Genomic DNA, 24,323 nt, shown 5'->3' with positions numbered 1-24,323 from the left:
ATTTGTCCTCCTGGGCTGGGAAAGTTTTTGTACCCTTTATATGCAGTCCAGAGGCTTTGAAAGGTCTTAAGCAGGGGAGTGACATGATCTGGATTATGGAGGCACTTAAAATTTCTCTGTAAAAGAAAAAGGCTTAAGATGTTTGTTGAATGAATGAAGACACTGGGTGTAAAACTCATTATGCAGGGCTTCTGAGGGATGGGGGAGAAGTGGCCATCGTTCTTTACTCTTGGGGTTTCTAGCATAGCCTCCAGGCTCTCCTGCTCCCTCTGCTTCATTGTGCTGAAAGCAGGGAGACTGGCATATTAGCCAGTAATTAGCTTTTAATTAGAAAAGCATGGCTTTGCCTCCGCAAAGGGACAAATACCTTTAAAAATTCAATCACTTTAATTGAATAAATCTTTTACCAGATAGTTTTGAAAATTCCAGTCCTTTCATTAGAAGTCCCATCGAGCAAAACCATTTGAAATTGCCTGGTTAATATAGCAGTCACTGGAGCACCATCTTGAATATCTTGTATTTAGCACAAAGGGTAATCCAACACTGCCAGAACAATGCTCTCTCCCTGATGCTCCAGGGCTCCCTTGTAGGTCTGGGCAGTGCCCCTCAAAGTCTCATCCTGGGGCCAGCGGCAGCAACAGCAGCACCTGGGAGCTTGCTGAAGATACAGAATCTCTCTCTCTTTTTTTTAAATAATAAATTTATTTTTTATTGGTGTTCAATTTGCCAACATACAGAATAACACCCAGTGCTCATCCCATCAAGTGCCCACCTCAGTGCCCATCACCCAGTCACCCCCACCCCCCGCCCACCTCCCCTTCCACCACCCCTAGTTCGTTTCCCAGAGTTAGGAGTCTTCCATGTTCTGTCTCCCTTTCTGATATTTCCCACTTATTTTTCCTCCTTTCCCCTTTATTCCCTTTCACTATTATTTATATTCCCCAAATGAATGAGACCATATAATGTTTGTCCTTTTCCGATTGACTTACTTCACTCAGCATCATACCCTCCAGTTCCATCCACGTTGAAGCAAATGGTGGGTATTTGTCATTTCTAATGGCTGAGGAAGATTCCATTGTATACATAAACCACATCTTCTTTATCCATTCATCTTTCAGTGGACACCGAGGCTCCTTCCACAGTTTGGCTATTGTGGCCATTGCTGCTATAAACATCGGGGTGCAGGTGTCCCGGCATTTCATTGCATCTGTATCTTTGGGGTAAATCCCCAGCAGTGCAATTGCTGGGTCGTAGGGCAGGTCTATTTTTAACTCTTTGAGGAACCTCCACACAGTTTTCCAGAGTGGCTGCACCAGTTCACATTCCCACCAACAGTGCAGGAGGGTTCCCTTTTCTCCGCATCCTCTCCAACATTTGTGGTTTCCTGCCTTGTTAATTTTCCCCATTCTCACTGGTGTGAGGTGGTATCTCATTGTGGTTTTGATTTGTATTTCCCTGATGGCAAGTGATGCTGAGCATTTTCTCATGTGTTTGTTGGCCATATCTGTGTCTTTCTCTGTGAGATTTCTGTTCATGTCTTTTGCCCATTTCATGATTGAATTGTTTCTTTGCTATTGAGTTTAATAAGTTCTTTATAGATCTTGGAAACTAGCCCTTTATCTGATACGTCGTTTGCAAATATCTTCTCCCATTCTGTAGGTTGTCTTTTAGTTTTGTTGACTGGAAGATACGGAATCTCAAACTCACCCCAGGCCTCCTGAATCAGTATCTGGGGTTGGGGCCCGGAAGGCAATTCCTAAGTACACTCAAGTCTGTATTCAGAGCTCAGAAGGCAACTAAGAAGTACTGTCCCATCGGCCTGTTGGGGAGATGGCCAGATGCAAGGCATTCTTGCTAAGTACTCCTGATCATATGTGCACTCTCATTTTTTGGGGATAACTTCTTATACTTTGGGGGAACCACCTCCTTCCCATCCTCAATATCAAATTTTTTCAGAAAAAGCTAAGCCCATGCTGGGCCCGCAGGGTGGCTGAAGCTCACAAGACAGGTCACAGGATTGCTGTGGCAATGGACACAGCCCTGCTCCAGAGCCATGAGGGGCAGCAAGCCCCTCAGTGAATTTCTGGGGGAGAGGCTTTTCTCTGCTGGATGTGAAAGTGAGTGGGTCTGACGTCTAGAGCTGCTACAGCCCCTGGCCACCCTGAGGGGGAACCTGCTGAGAATCAAGACAACTATGCATGAGAACAGAGAGAGCCAAGCAAAGTGATGGAGTCCTCCAAGTTCTGGTGACAGTATTCAGGCCCTTGCAACCAAGCTGGGCTTGAAGGGAGCCCATCCCCTGGAGCCGTGAGACTTGTGAAGTCAATTTGGACTGGGTTCTTACTGCTTGAAACTAACAGAATACCAATTGTTGATATTGGGACAAAATGATACTACTGTGGTTTAGCATTTATTTCACGTGAAGCCGAAATATTACTGTTAATACTGGTACTTTAAAATCAAGTATTTAAAATTCATTTTTTGAATAATCAGTGACACTAAAACCTTAATCCCTTTCAAATATAAACTATATATAAACATATTACAAGACATCAACTGAAAGTATTAATTAAGGTATGAACACAAAACAAACATTATTATTCTACTATCATTCTGATATGTGATATTAACCCCCCCCCCCCCCCCCCCCCCCCCGCCAAGCCCTGCTGCTGCTTCTCCCTTCTCTCCTGGTCCTGATGAGCATTCTCTGCTGGTCTTATGTAGCCTCTGTGTGTGTGTGTGTGTATGTGTGTGTTTCAGGATGCCCTCTGCTGCTAGCCGGTGCTGTCTCTCTTTATTCTCTTCAAGCCCTGCCTACACCTTTGTCAACAATCCCTTTATTAAACTCTTCTCAGTTAGCTGGTTTGAGTTTGCCATCTGTTTCCTGATACATGTCTTAACCCCAAAGCCAAAGCACTCACTGAAGAGCGCTGCTTGATGCAGCATCCAGCCTCACTGGAGGGGAGGGTGGTCAGGGAAGGCTTTCTGGGGAAGAAGCTATGTGTGCTGATATGGTAGAGTGAATAAGAGTTAGCCAGGTGTATGGTGATACAGCTCGTCCCTCCAGACTGATTAAGGACTCACTGCCTCTGGGAAGCCACCCTGATCTGGTGGAGCTGGAGGATGACAGGGAAGACTTTCCAGACAGAGGAAGTAGTACAGAAAGCCTAGGGAGACATCACAGGGCTGGGAGCTGCCAGTGTTTCCACAAGCTCTGACCTTAGGTCATAAGAACAAGTGGGGGTAAGGGACGTCTGGGTTGGCTCAGTCAGTTAAGCGTCTGCTTTTGGTTCAGGTTGTGATCTCAGAGTCCTGGGATGGAGCCCTGGGTGGGCTCCTTGCTCAGGGGGGAGTCTGCTTCTCCTGCTCCCCTCCCCTGCTTGTGCTCTCTTGCTCTCTCTTTCTCTCTCAAATCAATAAATAAAATCTTTAAAAAAAGAATGAGTGGAAGTAAATGGAAGATGGTTGAGGTAGGCAGAATCCAGGACCCCGGATTAGCCCAGGGGGACCCATGTGTTAGCCCAGTACATGATGTTTTCTCTAATATCTGGCCAGAGCAGGGATGGTAAGGAGCCACCCAGGGGGTATGGACCACATCTTCTGCTTGGATGTTTGAATTGGTCTTCATCCAAGATGGGAGTGGACCAGACTGTGCTCAGCCCATGGATTTCCCAAAAGCTCAGGAAGACCCTGAGGGGACCCTTGGTCCAGAAGACTTCTCACCAGGAGGAAAGGGCAGGGGGTCCTTTTGGCCCTGACCCACGAGATTGGCCAATGAGCCCGGGAGATGTTTCTTGATGGGACAATATGCCACTGAATATACATGTAGGGGGCAAACAGCTAAGGCCAGGGGATAGAAAGGAACCTAGTTGTGAAACTCTTATTAGCAAACCATGCCAGAAACAAAGAAGTCATCCTGAATGACAGGGGTTAATTAATGGCCTTAAAGGGTGGCTTCTGGCTGTGTGCTTGGACACAACCATGAACTCCGTTGTTGAGGGCTTCCCAGGACAGCCAGTGACTCCCTGCCCTCAGGTGGGCAAGGAGGTGGAGGCCCAGTTGACCTGGGATTGGAGGGAGCCTGACACCCCCAGGATACTCTCTGCTGTATCACTCTAAACCCAAAGACCAACAGACTGTGAATACTCCAGTGTGCTCACCTGAGACAGGTAGACTCAGGGACAACCCAGTTGACTTCTCTTTGACATGTGGGAAGCAGCCACATTAAAAAAACTTGTGATGGGGGAAGATGGCGGCAGAAGAAGAGAGGGAAAGATCAGAATTTATTGAGTCCTTACTATGTGACAGACATAAGCTAGGTTCTCATAAAAACCTCACGGAAACACTGAATGGTAGGCATTGTTTATACCTATTCTGTAGATGATAAAGGAGAGAATGAAGAGGTTAGGAAAATTTCCCAAGGTCACACAACTAGTAAAGGTGAAGCTGGTATTTGAACCCAAGTTCCCCTGGTTTCAAAGGGGGTACTTACCTGTGCTACTGCAGGTGTGGTTGTGTTGAAAAATTGATTTTAAATGGCCCCTCTGTGATTTAAGAGCCGGACTGTGTGTGCAGACTTGAGACTCGTCCTGATTCCACTGCTCACCGGCTGGAGGATGCTGGGCAAAGTCTTGAAACTTTCCTTTCTTCGGGTCCTGCAGCTGCATCCTGTGATGGATCATGATGGGTGCCTTTTCCCCGCTCCAGTGCAAAAAAGCATCTAGTTAGAGGATATAGTGCAAAGAACCTCCAGAAAGTATTTCAAAGAATGGCAAGCTTTTCATTGTTTTCTGTTTGTTACCTCGTTCCCCACATGAGGACAGAGTTTCTCCTGGGTGAAGTCCAGTATCAATACTTCTTGTGAATGTCTTATGAAAGGCTGAGAAGTGGACTGGCTTTTTGGGCACTGGCATTTCCTCATCTCTGCCTTGCTCTTCCAGCCTTGCTCTGTAAATATTGGCCCTCATGATTTCCAGAGCTGTGGCTGGGTTTGCTGGCCCCTCTGTGGTTTGGGGCTTGCCCTGTGCCTGAAACTGGTCTGAGCCATTTCCCTTTGCCATCTCATATGCCACATGCCAGCCTGTCCAGATTGTCCTAGCTCCTGATACTCCTATTTCTGACTTGGCAAATTCAGCCTTCCTTCTTCCCTCAACTCCATTTTGGAGACTTCCTCAACCAACTCTGTCCCTGGATGCCCATCCCACCCAGCTCTCTGGACTGTCCAGCTCAGTACAGTAGGTTCATTGTGGTTCAGTGGGTGGGACATGGAAGAGTTAAGGCCTCCTGTACCAAGACAGAGGCATGGTCTTGCTGAGGGGCTGCAAGAGTGGACAGGACCAGACATGCCTGCTCTCGGGTCTAGTTTGTGGGTTTCACCAGTCCAGTTTGGGAAAGTTGGTGTGCACTTTGGATAAGAGTGTTAGTTGCCTTTGAGAAGATTTCTAAAACACTGAATCTGAAAAAGAACCTAAGGGATTTATAGCAGTGTACCCCTTTCATTGATGGGAAGACTGAGGTTGAGTGTATTTGATGCACGTAACTCATTGTTGGCAGAGTTAGCCAGCATTTAGGTATCAGATTCTCATTTTGATGTTCTTGGCACCATATTGCATAGGTAAACACATTTTTCTTTGAATTTAAGACTTTTTTTCTCTAAGAGGGATAGTCATTTCTTGATGTCAGCCCCAAACAGAGGAACTAATGCAAAAGGGCATAGCATATGGTGAAGAACTGATGTGTCAGACAGTGCTAGGTGCTCTTAGAAATATCTCAGGAAGGGAGGCCTGGGTGGCTCAGTGGTTTAGCGCCTGCCTTCGGCCCAGGGCCTGATCCTGGAGACCCAGGATCGAGTCCCACATCAGGCTCCCTGCATGGAGCCTGCTTCTCCCTCTGCCTGTGTCTCTGCCTCTCTCTCTCTCTCTCTCTCTCTCTCTCTCTGTCTCTCCTGAATAAATAAATAAAATCTTAAAAAAAAAAAAAGAAAGAAAGAAAGATCGATTTCAGGGAGATCCTACCAGGGATGTATGAGGCGGGTTTTTTCTGGGTCCACTTTAAAGATATGGAAAACTGAGGCTTAGAGAGGACAAATGAGTCTGTAAGTGACCACTCATAAGGAATGGAAGAGAGCTGTACATAGTGGCTTGTTTGCTTCTAATGGCCAGGGTCTTACCCTAATGTCACACTGTCCTTTAAAGTGTGTGCATACAGGTAAGGGTGTGAGCATATGTACGTGTGTGAGCAAGCATGTGTGTGCAACACTTGCCCAGATGTAGGTGGATAGAACAGAAACCCTGGATGGAGTGAGGATGGTTAATGTCTGCTCCAGGGCCACTTAATGTAGATGATAAAGATTTATGGAAGCTGATTTATGGAAGTCCTAGGATGGCCTTCCCATTAGAGCTAGTTCAGGCTGGGTGTCAGGAATGATCTGAAAGGGCCAAGTGACCCGCCATCCAGGAGGTGACCAGGGAAGTCTCTGTCCTGAGAGGAACTGGAGTAGATGGCACAAAGAGTCCCTCCCAGCTCTGAGACATTCCCATGATTGTCACAATGTAACTGGGATGTCTGGTGAGTCACAGGACTCTGGGTTTTCTCCTGGCAGGTGTGGGTGGCTACTGGTTGAGGTTAGTGTGTACAGGCACATGGCCTCTCTGGTGTATGTGTACAGGAGTTGACAAGAACCATTTGGCTGGGCCTCATGCTCACAAAGGGCTTCAGATGTGGGCTCTTGATATTATCCCCAAATGAGGTTACACATGCAGTCCAAGATACGCTGACAAGATGGAGAGGAGAAGACATTTATCACACAGCTCTAAGCGCATTGCATTGCCCAAGTGCGCTGCCTGCAGTGCCCTAAGAATTAATAGTTCATAAATCCTGTGATTATTTTGTGGATAACACAATTATATTGCATTTAAAGCCTATGATGATAATTTGTTAAATGTTAACATTTAGGACAGCTACAAATATGGGGACTTGGTTGCAGCAATTTCTCATTCTGTAATATTCTGGAAGCCTCAAAACTGCAAGTGGCCTGGGTCTCTCATGACCTCTGAGGACCCCCGAGTGTGGATGTTCATGTTGTTATGATTATTTGTGTGGTGCTAGTGACAGTGCATGTTTATGAGACTGTGAGGCTGTGAGGGTGTGTGTGTGTATAGATGAGTATGTGGGGATGTGTCGTGAGAGAATGTGTTTCTATGGTGCTAGGGACCAGGGTAGGGCCACCCCTAGTCTATGGGGACAGGGGGAGGGGTGCTCTCAGATCATTGCAAACCTAAGACGTCAGGGACATAACTTGATTTGATGATTTGGCCCGAGTAACCCTCTCAAAATAGAAAAATCAAGGACCCAGCGTGGAGGCAGCCTGTCTGGGCTTGGGCTGGTAATGAGGACTAACAAGAGTTGATGGAGCCTGGGAGCGATGGGCTGAGATGGCCTCGAGCCGCCTGGCACCCTGGGCCCTGCAGCCATTTAGTGCTGCCCAGCCTGGCGTAATGCTATCACCCACAGAGATCCTCACTGATAAGGGCCAAGGGAAAGGAAGAGCAGCTTTGCAAGCCACAGCAGGACAGCCTACGGAGACCTAACAGGAAACTGCTCTTCTGGGCTGGCAAAGCTGAGATCCCTAGATGAAACTTTCTGAAGGGTACTTGACCAAGTACAAGGACAAGGGACTTTACCTATTCTTTAAAAATATGTCACATAAATACATGTTTATTTTAGGAAACTGAGAGATCTAGATTCTCATAAAGAAAAAAAAAAAAAAACCCAGCCTTACCCAGAGTATCCACACTGTTCACACTTTGTTGCGCAGGATGTGGCCGAGTGGGCGAGGGGGGTGGTCTACAAGGAGGAATATCACCCTGGACAATTCCTTAGGAGTTTATCACATTAGGAGTGGACATACCATCTCTCCATCCATGCAACCCAACCATTTTCTTCTGGGATGGGACAAGATGTTTTGTTGGTTGATCCCCAGAAAAAGTAGTTGGCTTGCATTTAGGGAACAGGTCGTATGAAAAATAAACGTCTTGAAACATTAGAGTCACACTCAGCATGGGAGGATGCTCACATTCTGGAAGGCAAACAGGAACTGAGAGGGACTGAAATTTCTGCAGCCTCGTGTCCACATCTGACTTATGTGCTTCAAGGAGGAAGGAGTGGTAGATCACAGCTACACACTGAGTTTGTTCTGTCCCTTTCTCCCCGCCCCTCCCCTACCTCGTGGAGGCACAACAGTGAATTCAGAGAAACTGAGTGCATGTATGATGTGACTCCACTATATATCTTTTGAATCCTTGTCTATGCATATTAATACATCTGTATGACGGATTGTTTGATAAAAACAGGATCATGCTGTATGTGCTCTTTTCAGCTATTAAACCTGGCTATCCTTCTATATAATATCTATATTTTACTTGACCTCCATCATTTGTGTAATGATGTAAAAGACAGAGATAATACCACCATTTGCATAATGATATAATCAATCCTTTATTGCAGGGCATTTACATTCAAATTTTTGTTATCCTAATAATTACCGCAATAAATTTCCTTCTGTAGGAATCCTTGCTTCTTTATCCAATCACTTTCCTAGAAGAAATGTTTACATTGAGGAATTCTGTGTCAAACATATTTGCGGAGTAAGCCTTTGGTTACGGCTCACGCGGTATTTTCACTCTTATCCAGGAAAGGGGAAGAACTCAGAAAAATGTGATCCATAGCCTAGAAAGACTGGATCGGTTCTGTCTGTGTGGTGAAGGGCAGGTGATAGTGGTTCCAATCTAAACTCCTCTATTTGTCTTAACCTCTTCCATCTACCTATGTTTCCCCATTATTATTATTTTTTTTTCAAACAGGATGAGCTAGGCTCAAGTCATCCTTGGTTTCCTTGGAGGCATAAAGATGATCCATTACATTTATGGAGTGCTTTACAGATTTTGATCAGTTTTATGAGTTTTATCTTGTTGAATCTTCACAAGGCAGGCTTTATTAGTTCTTTACTTGGCAGAGAAGGGGATGGAGGCCTAGAAAAGTTAAAGGAGATTCTCAAGTTCATAGACATCATAACTGGAAACCAGGCCCTCTGAATTTTAATACAGTAAACCAAAAGTGCTGCTGGGATCATATGGCAAGAAGAGTCGGGGTCTTTGCTTGCAGGCTGTGCCAGTCTCTGTCCCATGTGTAACTGAAGGGAAGAGCCAGAACTTCCAGTCTGGTGGATAGCTATTGTTTCTGCTGCCCACTACCCATTATCTTTTCTTTTAGTTACATCCTGATTTGTGTTTGAGAGCTACCCTCAGGTTAGTCATTGTGAACTTAAAGCATATGCCACATTTTGTGGGACAATACCTCAATCTCACCGCTGGTGACACAACTTCAATAGGCGGTTGCTTTGTCCTATAGCCATTTGCTTTTGGGTGATAAAATACAAGGGAGGAAATATACGGGAGAAATTTATTCTCCCCTTCAGACTTCATCCTGTTCTCACTGTTCAGAGTAGGCACATTACCCAGCCCTGGCATAGTCTATCCTCTTGGCTGTTGCAGTTGGTTCGTCAATGTGACCCAAATTGGATCAATGAGATTCAACCCAGGGACTCTTTTTTTGGAAAGAGAAACTGTCTTCCTACTGGATTGGAAGAGCCAGAAGCCACTTTGAGGGGATGGAGGATGGGGGCTGGGAAGAACCTGCATGAGAATACCCAATCCAAGGAAGTCTAGTGTAGAGGAAACCAGTGCTGGCACATGGAGATGGGTATAGTGAAATCTTGATGACATTATTTTATTTTGCTCAACCCCTACAAAAGCACAGATTGAACCTCCACTGCACCTTTTTCTGTTACAGCTCCTGCAAATCTGCCTAAGACCTCGTACTTGCTATAACTTCACTATTGTCCCTCTGCTTTCCGAGGGAACTTTGGCAGGAAGCTAGTCTTTTGTCTACGCCATACTTAAAAGGGAGGCTGGGACGTGCAGGTTTTTTGTTTGTTTGTTTGTTTGTTTTTTACTATATTTTAGAAAGGCAGGATTTGCAATGTGGAAATGTTTAAAAGTTAACAGATTTTGCTACAATCTACTCCTTCACCACCTAGCATCAATATAGGCCCTGTTTCCATACTTATATTTCCAATCATAATAGTAACAGTAACCTGTGCTTGCCTAATATCAAATAACTATCACTTGTACAATGATAATATACTTGCCCAAAGGAAGGACTCAAAATTTCATGAGTTGCTGCTGCCAGGTGTAAGTTCTGGTTTCCTGGATCATAGCCATTTCTCCTATAGTTCTGCCTGCCATTATACCATATTGATAATCTGTTTTCAGTCCACAGTTTAGCCTATGGACTAAACTGTAAACACACATGGACTATGATAAATGGTAGAGCAAAGGGAGAAGGAAGAAAAAAGGAAATTTATTGAATATGCATAGATATGTACACGACACAGGGGACAGAGAAGCAAATGTGGTGCTACTGCAGAACTTATTTATGCAACTGGCTACAAGGCAGCAGCTGGTCTTCATTATGTCCTTTCTCTGCTACCCATTCATGTTCACTTTGTCCTCAGCAAAAGAGTCCATTGGCTATGATTCTTTATCTGGTGTGGTGACTCAGTCTTCATTCTTGGGGAATCTGAATGCTTACCGGCTTTGCCTGTATGGGGTTAGAATTTACCTTCTATTAACTTTTATCACTGGACATGGCAATCCCCAGGGATTCCCTTATGGTTTACAGAAATAGTCCTTTCTGTCTACATGCATGGCAGCAATCTACTTTGATAATCTGGATCAGTCATTTTGTCCAACAGGGCATGACAAGTCTCAAATGTCTGGGTAGAAGTCTCTGGTTCTAATTCAGTGGATCTATTATTGTGTCTCCTGGTCAAAATATCCCTCCCATTGGTTCAAAGACCTTTAAGTCAACAGAGCCTAAAGTCACAGAAAGCAAAAATTTAGTGAATGGTTCATCAGGCATCATATTGAAGGGAGCTACTCCTCCTTTCACTTTCTGTTTCTTGGGGAGAGATAGTGCTCATTAACTTAAAGAGTAGACTACATTTTGTAGGGCAACACCTGAGCCTTACCAGATGTCTGCTGGTGCCATCACTTCAACAGGTAGTTCTCCACTCTATAAGGCCAGTTGCTTTTAGATGATGGAATACATGGACGAAGCAGTGAATGTTATACACATGAGCCCTATCACTGCAATTAACTCACTGTATGTGAATTCCCTGGTGGGGTCCAGTGTTTAAAAGATGTCCATATTTTGAATAAGGTGTCCAGTAATTCCATAAATTATGTGATTTTCAGAAGCATGGTAGGCAAGGAAGATGTATTAGTCTGCTAGGGCTGCCATAAGAACATACCACAGACTGGGTGGCTTAAACAATGGAAATGTATTTTCTCACAGTTCTAGAGGCTGGTTGTCCAAGATCAAAGTGTCAGCCAGTTCAGTTTCTCCTGAGGCCTCTCTCCATGGCTTGCAAATGGCCATCTTCTCGATGTGTCCTCACATGGTCTTTTCTCTATGCTCATGTATCTCTGGGGTCTCCTCATGTGTTCAAATTCCCTCCTTATAAGGATAGCAGTTAGATCACATTGAGGACCACTCTCACAGCCTGGTTTTAATTTCATCACCTTTAAAAAGACCAAGCTCCAAACAGAGTTGCAATCTGAGGTACTGAGTGTTACAGCTTCAAAATAGGAATTTTGGAGAGATACAATTCTGCCCAAACAGATCCATACCTAGAATAAGTGTCTGTTCCAGTAAGAATATATTACTGTCTCCTCTGTGGAGAAGGGATTGCAATGCAATCAGTCTGCCCAAAGGTGGCTGACTGTTTGCCAAGGTGTGTGACTTGTCCTGAGACCCTACGTAGTTATTACCACTGGCAAGTTGTGTGCTTCTTACCAGTGTCACTTTCCCCATCAGTGGAAGTCTTTGTCATTGAGCTCATGCATAATATCCATCTCTGTCATCATGGCCATGTTTTCTATGAGCTGTTGGGCAATCAAGAGTGGCCGAAGAAAGAGGCCTTGACATTCATAGAACAGCTTGTCTTATCCATACTTATATTGTGAACTTCCTCCTCAGTAGGAACCACAAAATAATTCTAACACTTTGTCTCTTCTGCGAGGTCCATCCACATGCCTCTTCTCCAGTACTCATTGTCACCAACCCCTCAATAATTGTTATCTCCAAGTCTGCTCAAACCATTTGCTGCTGCCTATGAAACCTTGAAGACCCTAGGGCATCTTTCTTTTCTTATACAGCAGAGCCTGAGATGTGCCCTTAAAAGTCTGTCCACTAGGAGAGATTTCTTTTCCTCACTGTTCTATAGGACTCTTTCTATGTGTGGTTATAGTCCATTTTCATCTGATGCCCACATAGTGTACAGAGCTACCTAATATCAGGCTTTAGTTTTTACTTTTCCATTCAACTGGTCATTTGGAACACCTGTTAAGGCTATCACATGTGTTGAAGAAAGGATGGAAATGTGGAGAGGATAGGCACCCTGGGAATTGTGCAAATTTCTTGTATCTTTTGAATCATCTGGGTTTATACATTGCATACCACTTCCATCTGATCATGAAGCATTTTTGGATACACCCCATTGCTGGTTGGCAATCTCTGGTTCACAATGGGCAGCTTAATTGCAAGGCCTCCAATTTTCTCATGGTTGGACATTCTGCCTCTGCCAACAGAAAGCTGTGGACTATTGAGGTGATGTCAACAAGATGGTATCACAGGTCTTGACTTCCGTTTCTTCACAAGAAGAACTAACAACTCTTTGTGGGCAAGATGCCCCTGAGAGAATCCTAGAACACGGGTCTCTGCATCACAGAGACCAAGCCAGATTGCAGGAGGGGAAGAGGAGCAGCTGCAGGGACCAGCTCAGTACCCCACAGAGGTCCCCTGGAGCCCAGGGTCCTTTCAGTGGGAAAAGAAAGCCCCTGGGGGGACACCCAGCTTCTCCAGCATAGTGGGTTGCTTGTTGGAAGTCTCTGCTCCAGGAATGCCCCACAGAAATGGGAGAGGAACCTCGGGGCTCGCTTTGGGAATCTGACTGTGCTGGAGAAGTCGGGGGTGAGGAGGGGCATGCTGACAACTTGCACTGGGATCTAAGCAGACTAGGCTCCTCCCTGAAGAGCCCAAGCAGTGTCTCGACCAGCACTTTGTTCATCTATAGAACCAAGTCAATAGTGCCATCTGAGCAGACACCTATAACTTGCCTATGTGAACAGAAAGGCTGGCAAGAACTCATGGAAGCTGTGTAGCCCAAGCCGTGATCTGTTAATTTGCCCACTGAAAGGGAATGACTTTGTTTCAAGACTCCAGATGCCTCAACTGTGGTTCTCTTCTTGGGGCTGGCCACAGGCTCCACATGGCTCTCAGGCGGCCACAGATCTACCAAGTCATGCAGGCCTAGTGGCAATTTTGTGCTTCATGAGAAGCCTTCCCTTGCTTTGTATCCCACACATATCAGGCAGCCTTCTGGGTAAATATTATCTGTTTCAACTACATGGTCATGAACTGGTGAAGTAGCCGAGGTAGAACTCACTTCCAAATCCAGTCACCCTTACTTCCACAAGCCTCTACCTTAGCAGTGGTCCATGCGATATTTTGTGTTGCTGGAGATCAGTATTGGCTCAGAGGTATATCAAATAATCCTCCAAAGTCCAAGGAGTTTCTTTTTTCTCTCCAGTGTACAGTTACCCTGAAATGTATTTTATGTCCCTTTGGTAACAGTCTGGTGAAAGTTTGATGGTACACGCTTGAGATGTTACTACATAACTCATTTTTAAGGATACCCAATCTCCTTTTCAATCAGAAAGCTCTGGCTCCTTGAACTGACTTGGGCCTGGGAATTGGGTGAGTCTCTATAGTCCTGAGGTAGTGAGTCCCAGTAACTGTGGCTCAAATCAGATCAATCTTTGCTGCTTACTAAGCCTAGGGCTTTTGTTGTTGTTATTTTTTGTTTTTTTACTTTGGGAGGTTTGGGTTTTTTTTTTTTTTTTTTTTTTTTGGTCATGCATATTAAATAGGAATAGCCCATTTATTTCAGCCATTGAAACCTGATTACCTCCAAACATCCCTATAGGTAACACCATTCTGTTTGTTATTTTGGCTCTGCTGCCTATTTTGGTAACTACATCTATGTTTTTTCTCTGGTAGTTGAGTACATCTGCTAGATATTTGTCATTCTAAGTGTCCACCCTGTCACTTAAATCAAGGAACTCATTATAATGGCAGCATTTCCTACTTTTATATTTTACCTACAGTGGATAGCTACTAACTAATGTGATTTTAAAGGATGTTGGTGCTCTTCATCAACAATGTATTTTTCAATATCATGGTGAAGAGATTGCTTTCTGAACCCTCTTGTAGATTATTTTTGGGATAGAAATTGTGAACGTATGATAAATCTTCTCTTATATTCTTATCTGCTTAGTTTTTTTGGTTCTTTCCTCTATATTATATCAAGTTCTTCCTGGCATTTCAAATTCATATAGGCTACTGTTGACTCTAGTTTTAGTCCATCAACCAAGCAAATAAATGGAATCTTTCCCAGTTGCTTGAGTCAATATTTTGCATCCAGAATCTCTGGTAGGTGTTCACACATTGGAAATTTAACCTAATCTAAAATTACGTTTCTCTTTCTCTGTTCCAGGTCCATGAAATTCCATTCTCACACATGTTCCTCATAAATATATATTTTTTAATTTTAAAATTAACATATAGTAAAAATTGACTTTTTTGGGGCAAATAATTCTGTGAGTTTTAACATGCATATAGATTCAGGTAAATACCACCACAATCAAGTTACAGAATAATTCCATCACTCCCAAAATCTTTGTTTTTTTTTTTTTTTTTTTTACTCCCAAAATCTTTGTAGTAATCTGTATAGTCTTACCCTCCCTTCCCCCATGCCCAACTCTTGGAAACCATCGATCGGCTCTCCATCATAGTAGTTTTGTCATTTGGTGATGTCATATAAGTGGAATCATATAGTATGTAGTTTTTGGAGACTGGCTTCTTTATCTTAATGTTCTTGAGATTTACCCACATTGTTGGTATGTATCAATAGTCCATTCCTTTTTAAAGATGGATTTTCCATTGTGTGGATGTACCACAGTTTGTTCACCCACTTACCTCTGAAGGACGTTCTGGTTCTTTCTAGATTTTAGCAATTATGACTAGAGCTCCTCTAATCATTCACATGAGAGTTTCTGTGTGAATGTACATTTTCATTTCTTTAGGGTAAATGCCTGAGAAGTGGGATTGTTGGGTCACATGGTAGGTGTAGGTTGTAAGAAACGGCCAAAGTGTTTTCTGGAGTGAATACATTATTTTGCATTTCTGCCCACAACGTATGAAAATTTCACTTTCTCTCCACTCTTGAAAATGCTTGATACTGTCAGATTTTTTAAAATTTTACAATAGCCTTTCTAATAGGTGTGTTTTAATTTGTGTTTCCTTAATGGCCAATGAGATAACATCTTTTTGTGTGCTTATCTGCCATCTGTATATTTTCTTTGTCCAGGTGTTTTGTCCATTTTATTTTTTACTTATTTATTTTTGCTTTGTCCATTTTAAAACTGAGTTGTCTGGTTTCTTACTGTTGAGTTTTTAAAGATATCTATATTCTGGAAAGAATATATGATTTCACATATTTTTGTCAGATATAGGATTTCACATATTTTTTTCCCAGTCTGTAGCTTGTATTTTCACTCTCCCAACAATACCTTTCACAGAGCAAAAGTTTGTAATTTAGATGAAGTAAATTGCTCTTTATGGATCATGCTTTTGGTGTCAGATCTAAGAAAGCTTTTTCTAACTCGGGTTTTCTCTGACATTTTCCTCTAAAAGCTTTATAGAATTAAGTTTTACATTGAGATCTCTGATCCATTCAAAATTTTTTTTCTTATGTTGTGAAGTTTAGAATGAGGTTAGCATGAATGTCCAGTTGTTCTAACAAAATTTATTGAATGAGATTCTTTATTGAATTGGTTTTGCACCCTTGTTAAAAATCAGTTGTCCCTATGTGTGTGCTGATTTCTCATCTCCCTGTTCTGTTCTACTGACCTCTCTGCCTTTTACCATTACTACACTGCCTTGATTACCAAAGCTTTACATTAGACCTTGAAATTGGATAGTGTGATTCCTACAACTTTATTCTTCTTTTCCAAAATTGTTTTGGCTATTCTAATTCCTTTGCCTCCCATATAAACCTTAGAATTAAGTCATCTATATATCTATAAAAATTCCTGCTAGGATTTTGAATGGAATTGTATTAACTATAGATCAACTTGATGAGAATTGAATCTTATATTACTGTCTTCCAATTCTTCTGTAGGCCATCCATTGAGTTTTTAAAAATTTTTATTTCAACCAAAACAAAACCAAAATAGTTCACTCAATTCTTCAACCTCTTAAAAGATACGAGAAAAGTTAGCAGATGCCCTCCTGTCAGCCTTGAAGAAGCAAACTGCCTATTATAGAGAAGGCCACATGGCAAGGACCCAAACACAGCCTCTAGGAGCTGGTTGTATCCTCAGCTGACTGTTAAGAAAACAGAAACCTTATCACATGGCCATGAGGAAATTAATTCTGCCAATAACCTGAGAGAGCTTGGAAGTTAATCTTCCAAAGTCAAGCCTCCTGAAGAGGACACAGTTGGCTGGCACCTTGATCTCCATTAAGTCCTGAGCGGAGGACCTAGGTAAAATGTGGAGGACTCTTGATTTATGCAAATTATGAGATAATTAATGTTTTAATATTAATGGCTGTTTTAAGCCACTAAGTTTGTGGCAATGTATTATATAGCAGTGAAAAACAAGTGCAGTATACTAATGGACTTACAGAATTTTTCAAGGTCCAGGACCCAAGCTTGAAAGCCACAAAGCTGATTCTTTTTTTTTTTTTTTTAATTTTTTTTTTAATTTTTTTTATTTATGATAGTCACAGAGAGAGAGAGAGAGAGAGAGAGAGAGGCAGAGACACAGGCAGAGGGAGAAGCAGGCTCCATGCACTGGAAGCCCGACGTGGGATTTGATCCGGGGTCTCCAGGATCGCGCCCTGGGCCAAAGGCAGGCGCCAAACCCCTGTGCCACCCAGGGATCCCCACAAAGCTGATTCTATCAGCACAACCATGAGGTATGTCCAACCATATGATGAAACTGTCATAGCTGCAGTCCTGCTGCTTCTTTCATCTGATGCACAGCATTTATGAAACCAGGGATCAAACACCATGAAGAAAAACTGTCCACTATGGCAGGGCTCAGACAACATGTTATTATGGTATTGTTTTCTCATCTGTGAAATAGGACTAGTAATGATAACTACCTCATTAGTTATAAGGATTAAGTGAAATAAGGCTTTTAAAGTATTTGAATAACATATAGCTCTTAATGTTCTGTATATGTCTAGTTATTATTATTCATAATGGACTTGCCCAAGGCCACAAAAAAAATAAGAAGTTACTACCAAAATCTATTCTTTTCTTCATCTCTTGACTTTAGCAGGAAGAGTGATCCAGGAACCCAATTTTTAAAAGAAAAATTTAAAATTTTTAAAAGAAAAACCCATTCTCATTCTGGGTCTCTATCAGGAGAGATTCACTTCAGAGATACAGAGGAAATCCTGCGTAATGGAGCATGAATGTTCCATAAATTGGCCTTTACTGAGTAAATTGAAGGGTCATTAACATACTCATTAACAAGTACAGCACTTTGGAGTTCTGAAAATGAGTGGACAGTGCACAACCAAATGAGCTCATGAGAACTTCTTGAAATTCCCTAGATCAGTTTCTGTGCACTCACAATGTTCTCTCTCCCTGACTTCTGCCTTTGGTGTCATACACCATGTTCCAAATATACATCTCTTTTTCTCTTCTACTAATTGTCTGGAATTATTCTCTGCCTGTCACTGGGAGTAAAGGGTATAAAAGTTTGGAACATCTGCCTTAACATACACATCTGACGTATGTGTCTCTGTGTGGGCACGTGTGCATGTGTATTCATGAGTGGAGAGCAAAGCAGATGGTTTGGTGAGGATGTTATAGACTCTTATAACTCATGTAAAGGAGAGGAATTCCAACCAATAGGGTGCAGGTTGAAGGGGCTAGTGAAGCAGTGTCCAAATCATAGTATAGAATGATTTCATGGTATTGGGAAAAAGTAAATTTAGTAATATTCAGAAATATAATTATTATAAAAATAAAATATTTTAAGTCAAACTATTAACTAAAAAAGTGAAAAATTGATAAAAATTAAAGTTGGCAGTGATCTAGGATGTCATTTTCAGAGAGCCATGAATACTCAGTGGTTGTGTAGAGGTCTTTGAAGCAACTCATAGGCAAGATTTGAGCAATGTGCAGTCAGTGTAAACTCTAGGAATTGGTTCCAGCCCTCGACTGTAAACAACAGAACTTATTTAGGCTAATTCAAACCAAAATGGTTATACCTAGAAGGATATTAGGATGCTTACCAAATAAATGACAGATATCTGGAAGGCTGGGTTTCAAATGGTGAGCTATATGGACAACTGACTAAGATGTTGATCAATTTGAACACTAAAAATATTTCAAGAGATTATGGCTTCAAATAATGGCAGAGAACCTTATATCAGACTAATTTTCCCAGAGACAACAATTAAAAATTCTTGGAAGACATAAAAAATGATTGTTTGAAGGCACTGTAGAGTGACCAAAAGCAGGCAGAATCCAGAGGGACTACTACCCATAAAAAACGGGAAACATCCTAGGTGAGATCCCTATTTATGTTTTTTTTTTTCCCTTGAGAGCACTCCCCAGTCTACTTAATGTATACGATTTCATATAGAATTCCAAATGGGCCAAGCAGAGATTAGAGCTCAGGGGTGCTAGAATGGCTGAAAGTTGAAGGAGTATATCCAGAAAAAGAGGGAGTCATGTGAGAGCAAACCTATAAATCTGCATTCAGTCGGCTCTCAATCCTTGAGAATTGAGAAGACACTATGAAGACACAGAGCAAGACTCCAAGGTACCCAGAAGAAAGTTCTAGGGATCTTATTAAGCAGATATTATACCAACTCCCCAGGGTTATGAATATACAATTTAGAGTACAAGTTCTGACAAGTTAATAGAGCTTGCTGTACACTTCAGCTTTTCTATTAAAATGTCAGAAGAGGGGTGCCTGTGTGGCTCAGCAGTTGAATGTCTGCCTTCAGCTCAGGGCATGATCCTAGAGTCCCGGAATTGAGTCACACGTCGGGCTCCCCTCAAGGAGCCTGCTTCTCCCTCTCCCTATGTCTCTGCCTCTCTCTCTGTGTCTCTCATGAATAAATAAATAAAATCTTTTAAAAATAAATAAAATAAAATGTCAGAAGGGTCAAACTCTAGGTGTAAGAACCATGTACAAAATGAGTAAGGGATGCCCCTGAGGAAAAAGGAAAAACTGAAAAGACCTACCCTAATAACGCTTAAAATAAAGCCTCCAAAAAACTACTGGTTATCTGCCAGTAGTTTAAATGCTTGCTGGAACAAAAATCAATATTTGTCTAAGGAAGGTAACAGTATCCAGAGTCTCCATAGCACATCATCCATAAGGTCCAGGATATAATAAAATATTTATTAGACATGAGAAAAAACAGGAAAATGGGGCAAATAGTCGAGAGAAAAACCAGTCAATAGAAGCAGACCTTGCGTTGCTCTAAGTATTAGCTTTAGCAAATAAAATCTCAAAATAATTGTGATGAGTATGTTAGAGTCTACAGTAAAAGATGATATAATGGTGATGAGAAGGGGAATTTCAAAAGATATTTGAAATATAAAACAATAAAACAGAACTAAATGGAAATGTTAACACTAAAAATTAAAATATCTAAGAATCTATCAGATGAGATTTTTTTTTTAAACAAGAAGTTTATTTAAACAACAAGATGCTTGACTTGAAGGGAAAACTATCTAGGATTCATTTCTTTTAGAGTAATTTATCCCTACAAAGACAGATTGCCCTACATGTAACAGCTACGTACAAAAAAGTTATAAAATTGTCCTTGGTTTTACAATGATAAATGAAAAACATTAAAATTCTCCAATCGAACAAGGTATGCAAGGATTTTTATGTTGTTCTTTTTTTTTTTTTTTTTTTTTTGTTAAACAGTGAGAGCAAAATAACTTACTGGAATATAAAGATAAGAGCTGACTGAACATGCCACTAATGGAGAGAGGGGGTATTTTCACAGAAGCAGTATTTTCCCCCATCCCATCTCCATTTGATGTCAATCAAAACATACCATTGGCCATTTAGTTAAAAAAATGCAATATGCTTGTGCACATACACAGTTACTTTATGTACAATAAAGGAATGGGGAAGGGGAAAATGAAAGAATAGAGAAAAGTATACTGTAGTAGTCAGGATGTGGTGGAACCAAATTACGGCTTTCTATTTGAGAATGTCTTCTTGGTCTGGAGGAACAGAGTTCTAGAGTAAAGTAGCAGGTTCCCTTTTTAGTAGACACATTCTGTCTGCTGCTGGAACACATCAATTGTATCTTCATCCTCCATTTCCAACTGTGCAGGTGTGTCTGTTTCATTGATTGGCTGCCCATCAAATCAGAATCTGATCTGCCTCATTGACAAACCCTGTCATTCACAATAGGCTTTCATTAGTTTACTAAGTGGTGTATGCCTCTTAATCTTAAACTGCACCACAGAACCATCCTGCCCCGCCACCTTCAAATTAATATGATCATTGTTCTCAGTCTTCACTCCTTCCTTGGGCTTTTCGACGGCCATGGCGAGTGCCGGAGTCGCCTCAGCTGCCGCTTCACAAAAGAGGTATCAGGTCCGCCTATCAGATGAGATTAAGAACAGATTAGACAGAATAGAAAAAAGGATGAGTGAGCTTCAAGACAGGCCAATGGAAATTATCTGAACTGAAACAGAAAGAGAGGAAAAATGAAAATAAAAGAATAAGATCTCAATAACCTTTGAGAGGTATTTGAAGGAGTTTAGAATACATGTACTTGGAGCCCTGGGATGGCAAGATAGGGGCTTGAGGGGAGATAATAAAACCAAGAGCCTAAGAGCATAGATAGGGCATGAAAAATATTTGAACAAATATTGACCAAAATCTCCCAATTTGATCAAAGACAGCAATTTACAGATCCAAAAAGGAGAGCAAACCCCAAGGGAGATAAATACAAATAAAATCACACATGATCAAAATGATGAAAGCAATAGATAAGTAAAAAGTCTTAAAGACAGCTAGATAAAAACTCTAGAGAGGCAGCATAAAGGGAAATGATAAGAATAACAGCTGACTTCTCATAAAAAATAGTCAAGAAGAGAATGGCATGACATATTAAAATCCATCAACTTAGGATTCCATATCTAGTATAAAAATCTTCCAAAAATGAAAGTGAAATAAATAAGAAAAAATGAAGGCAAAAAATAAGGGTATTATCAGATAAATGGTATTGCATGGAAATTTGAATCTGTAAGGGGAAATAAAGAGTGATTAAATGGTAAATATATGGGAAAAAAGAAAGATTATTTTCTTAAAATATAATTCTTTAGCATAAAGACAATAACAATGTATTATGTAAAAGGTAAATATATGACAACAATTGCATAAAAGGGGGAAGAGTAAATGGAATTTTACTATTATAAGTTTTATGTGAAGTTGTGTAACATTAATTCAAGGTACACTGTGATAAATCAAGTATGTATATTATAATTCTAAGAGAACCACCAAGAAGTAATGCAAAGAAGTATGGCTTAAAAGCCAATGGAAGGGGGCACCTTGGTGGAATAGTTGGTTAAATGTCTGACTCTTGGTTTCAGCTCAGGTTGTGATCTCAGGGTCGTAAGATTCAACCCCATGTCAGCTCAGCATGGAGTCTGCTTGAGAATCTTTCTTCCTCTCCCTCTTCCCCTCTCACTCATGCTTTCTCTTTCTAAAATAAATAAATAAATCTTTTTTTTTTAAAGCCAATGGAAGAGATAGAATGGAATACTAAAAATAAATTATTTACCCAAATGATAATAGGAAAAGAAAAACAGAGAAACAAAAAAAAAAACCACAGGGAAAATAGCAAAAAATAGTAAGATGATAGAACTAAATCCACCATATCAATGCATTTGTCAAATGTACATGGACTAATACTAAATACTCCAACTACAAGAGATATTAGAGGGATATAAAAGTAAGACCCAATTATATGCTTTTTATGAGAAATCCACTTTCTTCTTCTTTTTTTTTTCTCTTTCTTTCTTTCTTTTTTTTTTTTTTTTAAGTAGTCTCCATGCCCAGCATGGAGCCCAACACAGGGCTTGAACTCACAACCTTAAAATTAAGACCTAAGCTGAGATCAAGAATCAGCAGTTCAACCAAGTGGGCCACCCAGGCACCCTAGAAAACCACTTTCAATCTAGGGACATAGAGAGGTTGAAAGTAAAGGATGGAAAAATATATAACTTGTAAACACTTAGCAGAAGATACTATATTAATATGTCAATATCAGAAAAGTAAAGAATATTACAGATATAAAAGGATCATTTCATAATAAAAGGACCAATTCATTAAGAAGATATAGTAATCCTAAATGCATACCCCCCGAATGACAGGCTGCAAAAATACATGAGTGAAATATTGGTGGGAATAAAGGGAGAAAAAGAATTCTACAATCACAGTTGGATATTTTAATATCATCTCAGTGTAATTCATAGAACCAGTAACCAAAAGAAGTTTATAGAAAATTTGAACACTATGAACTAATGTGATCTAAGTGACAATTATAGAACAGCACATCCAACATCTGTAGAATGTACAATCATTCTTTTCCAGTGCATATGGGATGTGTACTATGCAGATCATATATTGGGCCATAAACTAGTCTTAGTGAATTTCAAAAGATTGAAATAATACAGAATGTGTAACAAAAAAACATTTGGAAAATCCCCGAATATTTAAAAATTAAACAGTGTACTTCTAAGAAAGCCATAGGTCATGGAAGTCATCATACAGGAAATTAGAAAGTACTTTGAACTGAATGATAATGAAAATACAGCATGTAAAAATCTGTGGGATAAAAATAAAGCATGATAGCTTGAAATTCTCATATTAAGAAAAAGTTTAAAATCAATGATCTGACTTCCACCTTTTAGAAGCTAGAAGAAGAAAAGCAAATTAAACCTAAAGTTAATAGTGTAAAGGAAATAATATAGATAATTCTAGAAATCAATGAGCTAAAAAGGAGTCAAAGAAAATGGAGATAATGGAAGAGTTAGTGAGCTTGAAGATGATGAGTGGAAATTGTATAATATGAAGCAGAGAGAGACAAATGACTGAATAAAACAGAGACTAGAGGGGCACCTGAGTGGCTCAGTCAGTTAAGCATCTGACTCTTGACCTCAGCTCAGATCTTGATCTCAGAGTTGTGAGTTTGAGCCCTGGGTTGGGCTCCAAGCTGGGCATGGAGCCTACTTAAAAAAGAGAGAGAGAAAGAGAGAGAGACTAGAGCATCAGATACCCTTGGGACAACATCCAATTGTCTAACATCTGTAGAATCGGTGTCCCAGAAAGAGAAAGTGAGGCAGAACCAGAAATGTTTGAAGAAGCAATGACTGAAATTCTCCATTTAGTGAAGACTTAAAGGGACACAATCAAGACGATCGATGAATCCCAAGAATAAATACAAGCACACTTCATTTTATTGTGCTTCACAGACATTGTGGGTTGTTTGTTTGATTTTTCAAGTTGCAGGTTAGTGGCCACCCTGCATTGAGCTTCTATTGGTGTCATTTCCCCACCAACATCTGCTCACTTTTTGTCTCTTTCACATTTTCGTTATTCTTGAAATATTTTGAACTTTCTTTTTATTACATTTGTTATGGTGATCTGTGATCAGTGATTACTACTTCCTGAAAGCTCAGTTAGTGGTTAGCATTTTTTTAAACAAATAGATCCTAGGTCCTTATGCCAGTGAAACCAATAGGAAAAGAAAGAAGTCATAGGGCAGGGGCAGTAATTGACTCTGATTACCATGAGGATCCAGGTTTGCTGTTACATAATGGGGACAGGAAAGAGTATGTCATGAAGATAGAGGATTCATTAGGGCCATATTTTGGTGCCACTCACTGTGTGCCTGTGGGCAACTCTAGCAACAATGGTTCTACAAGGTTGGGGCAACTAAGGATTCAGACCTATTGAGGTAGAAGTTCTAGGTCACTGTACCAGGGAACAGTCCAGGTCAGCCAAAATGGATGCTGAATGAAGCAGTGATGATTATCAGTTATAATGATCCCAGGACCAGCTGCCATCATACAGCTG

The 24,323-nt window shown here is 41.1% G+C and overlaps 1 long non-coding RNA gene and 1 pseudogene across 1 annotated transcript in view; one reads left to right on the top strand and one right to left on the bottom strand.

Moving 5' to 3' along the window:
• Positions 1-16,986: 16,986 nt before the first annotated feature.
• The window catches only part of LOC144297491 (uncharacterized), a 72,681-nt gene continuing 65,344 nt past the window's right edge, over positions 16,987-24,323 (top strand). Inside the window, exon 1 of the long non-coding RNA XR_013364538.1 lies at positions 16,987-17,163. This is a non-coding gene — a long non-coding RNA (uncharacterized LOC144297491). The remainder of the gene's footprint in view (positions 17,164-24,323) is intronic.
• Positions 20,044-20,834, bottom strand: LOC144290709 (small ubiquitin-related modifier 2 pseudogene; annotated as a pseudogene).

This window comes from Canis aureus, chromosome 2, assembly GCF_053574225.1.
Source record: "Canis aureus isolate CA01 chromosome 2, VMU_Caureus_v.1.0, whole genome shotgun sequence".
Classification (NCBI taxonomy): Eukaryota; Metazoa; Chordata; class Mammalia; order Carnivora; family Canidae; genus Canis; species Canis aureus.
The sequence above is the reverse complement of the archived record's forward strand: the minus strand, read 5'-3'. Positions and strand labels throughout refer to the sequence as shown.